The sequence below is a fragment of the Cervus canadensis genome, chromosome X, assembly GCF_019320065.1.
Source record: "Cervus canadensis isolate Bull #8, Minnesota chromosome X, ASM1932006v1, whole genome shotgun sequence".
NCBI lineage: Eukaryota > Metazoa > Chordata > Mammalia > Artiodactyla > Cervidae > Cervus > Cervus canadensis.
In genome coordinates, this window is record NC_057419.1 from 81655608 (window position 1) to 81659465 (window position 3858).

Here is a 3858-nt window from a genome sequence, read left to right on the forward strand (position 1 = left end):
GCAAATTTGGAAAGCTCAGCAGTGGCCACAGGACTGGAAAAGGTCAGTTTTCATTCCAATCCCAGAGAAGGGCATGCCAAAGAATGTTCAAACTACCGCACAATTACACTAATTTCACATGCTAGCAAAATAATCCTCAGAAGTCTACAAGCTAGGCTTCAACAGAACCAAGAACTCCCAGATATTTAAGCTGGATTTAGAAAAGGCAGAGGAACCAGAGATCAAATTGCCAACATCCTATGGAGCACAGAAAAACAGGGGGATTCCAGGAAAACATATATTTCTGTTTCACTGACTACACTAAAGCCTTTAACTCTGTGGATCACAACAAACTGTGGAATATTCTTAAAGACATGAAAATACCAGACTACCTTATCTCTCCTGAGAAACATGTATGCAGGTGAAGAAACAATAGTTTGGACCAGACATGGAACAAAGGACTGGTTCCAAACTGGGCAAGGGGTACATCAAGGCTGTATATTGTCATGCTACTTATTTAACTTATATGCAGAGTACATCATGTGAAATGCCAGGCTGGATGAAGCACAAGCTGGAATCAAGATAGCCAGGAGAAATATCAATAACCTCATATATGCAGATGCTACCACTCTTATGGCAGAAAACAAAGAGGAACTAAAGAACCTCTTGATGAAAGTGAAAGAGGAGAGTGAAAAAGTTGGCTTAAAACTCAGCATTCAAAAAACTAAGATCATGGCATCTGGTCCAATTACTTCATGGCAAATTGATAGATAAACGATGGAAACCGTGACAAACTTTATTTTCTTAGGCTCCAAAATCACTGCAGATGGTGACTTCAGCCATGAAATTAAAAGATGCTTGCTTCTTGGAAGCAAAGCACTGACAAACCTAGTCAGGATATCAAACAGCAGAGACATTACATTGCTGAGAAACGTCTGAAAGCTCTGGTTTTTCCAGTAATCGTGTATAGATGTGTGTGTTGAACAATAGAGTTGAACACTGAAAAACTGATGCTTCTGAACTGTGGCATTGGAGAAGACTCTTGAGAGACCTTTGGCTCACAAGGAGATCAAACTAATCAGTCCTATAGGAAATCAATCTTGAGTATTCATTGAAAGGACAGATGCTGAAGCTGAAGCTCCAATACTTTGGCCACCTGATGTGAAGAGCCAACTCGTTAGAAAAGACCCTGATGCTGAGAAAGTTTGAAGGCAGGAGAAAGCAACAGCAGAGGATGAGATGGTTGGATAGCATCACTGACTCAAAGGATATGAGTTTGAGTAAGCTCTGGGAAATGGTGAAAGACAGGGAAGCCTGGTGTGCTGGAATCCATGGGGTCACAAAGAGTCAAATATGACTGACTGATGAACAACAAGATCCCAATACAAAATTAAAAGTTTAGAAAAGAAAAAGAAAGTTGGAGTACCTATATTGATTATAAGCAGTGCAGACCTTAGAGTAAGTACAATTATTAGTGATAAAGAAATGCATCATGTAATGATAAAGTTATAGATTTTCCAAGAAGACCTAGAAATTCTGAGTGTGCATCTACCTAACAATAGAACATTAAAACATCCAATGCAAAAACTGATAAGCTACAAGGAGAAATCGGGAAAATATTTATATTGTTACAGTTTGAGACTTCAACAATCCTCTATTAGCAATTGACAGCTTCAGCAGGCAGAAAATCAGCAAAAATACATTTGAACTGAAAGCACCATCAATTCTGTCCTAAATCTAACATACATTTATAGAATAATTCATCCAGAAGTAGTAGACTCTAGATTTTTACTGAGCTCCCATGGAACACTCAAGAAGTTTCACCATATTCTGGGCCATAAAGCACACTTCAGGAAATTTAAAAACATAGACATTATTCAAACTATGTTTTTAAAATTATCACAGAATTGAACTAGCAATCACTAAAAAACTTCAAAAACCCCAAATACATGGAGAATAAATAACATACTTTCTAATAATACTTGGATCATATAAAAAGTATTGGGACATATTTTAAAAGTCTTTTGAACAAATGAATATGAAAATACAACACATCAAAAATTTTTTGATGTGGCAGAAGCAATAATTCGAGTAGAGGAACATTTATAGCACTATGTGTATTGTTTTTTTTTTTTTTTTTCCCACTCTGTGTATTGTTATCAAAGAAAAAAAGATCTAAATTTTCACCAAAGGCAACTGGAAATAAAAGAAGACAATAAATAATAATAAGTAGAGCATAAATCAATGAAATTGAAAACAGGAAATAGAGAAAAATCAATGAAACTAGGAGCTAGTTTTCTGTGAAGAAGGGTAAAATGGGTAAGCCTTTAGTCAGCTTAAGCAAAGGACTATTTTTCCCACTAAATTGTCTAGGAAACTTCTTCAAAATTAACTGAATGTATTGTTGTTGTTGTCATTTAGTTGCTAAGTCATGTCTGACACTTTTGTGACCCCATGGGATTTAACCCACTAGTTTCCTCTATCCATAATATTTCCCAAGCAAGCATACTGGAGTGGGTTGCCATTTCTTTCACCAAGGGATCTTTCTGGCCCAGGGATTAAACTCTTGTGTCCTTTGTTGGCAGATAGATTATTTACCACTGAGCCATCAGGGAAGCCCAAATAAATTTATATGCTAGATTTATTTCTGGATATTTAATTCTATTCCATTGATTTATATGTCTATCTTTATGAGGGGAACACAGTCTTGATTATTGTTAACTTTGTAGTAAGTTTTGAAATGGAGAAATGTGTGACTTCAAACTTCTTTTTTCTGTTTTGAAAATTGTATTCCAGATGTCTCACATTTTCATATGCATTTAAAGATCAACCTCTCAATTTTGCAATGAAGCCAGTTAATTTTAATAGAGACTACACTGAATCTGTAGATCAATTTGGGAAAATTGCCATTTTTCTTTTTTTTTAAGTATTGTCCTCTTATACCACGTTCATGGATTGGAAGAATCAATATAGCAAAAATGAGCATACTACCCAAAGCAATCTATAGAGTCAATGTAATCCCTATCAAGCCACCAACAGAATTTTTCAGAGAACTAGAACAAATAACTTCACAATTTGTGTGGAAACACAAAAAGACTTGAATAGCTAAAGCAATCTTGTGAAAGAATAATGAAACTGGAGGAATCCACCTGCCTGACTTCAGACTATACTACAAAGCTACAGTCATCAAGACAGTATGGTCCTGGCACAAAGACAGAAATATAGATCAATGGAACAAAATAGAAAGCCCAGAGATAAATCCACACACTTATGGGCACCTTATCTTTGACAAAGGAAGCAAAAAAAAAAAAAAAAACAATGGAGAAAAGACAAACTCTTTAACAAGTGATGCTTGGAAAACTGGTCAACCACTTGTAAAAGAATGAAACTAGAACACTTTCTAACACCATACACAAAAATAATCTGAAAATGGATCAAAGATCTAAATGTAAGACCAGAAGCTATAAAATTCCTAGAAGAAAATATAGGCAAAACACTCTCTGACATAAATCAAAGCAGGATCCTCTGTGACCCACCTCCCAGAGTAATGGAAGTAAAAGCAAAAATAAACAAATGGGACCTAATTAGCTTAAAAGCTTTTGTACAATGAAGGAAACTATAAGCAAGGTGAAAAGAAAGCCTTCAGAATGGGAGAAAATAGTAGGAAATTAAGCAACTGAGAAAGACCTAATCTCAAAATATAGGAGCAGCTCCTGCAGCTCAATTCCAGTAAAATAAATGATCTAATTAAAAAAAATGGGCCAAAGACCTAAACAGACATTTCTCCAAAGAAGACATACAGATGGCTAAGAAACACATGAAAAACTGCTCAACATCACTCATTATCAGAGAAATGCAAATCAAAACTACAATGAGGTA

At 35.5% G+C, this 3858-nt stretch overlaps 1 long non-coding RNA gene across 1 annotated transcript; it reads right to left on the minus strand.

The window, feature by feature from the left end:
• Positions 1-732: 732 nt before the first annotated feature.
• LOC122435274 lies at positions 733-3607 on the minus strand. Its single transcript, XR_006267625.1, has 3 exons — positions 3597-3607; positions 2446-2448; positions 733-914 (listed from the first exon to the last, which is right to left on the minus strand). It is a non-coding gene; the product is annotated as an uncharacterized LOC122435274 (long non-coding RNA).
• Between the last annotated feature and the right edge of the window lie 251 nt (positions 3608-3858).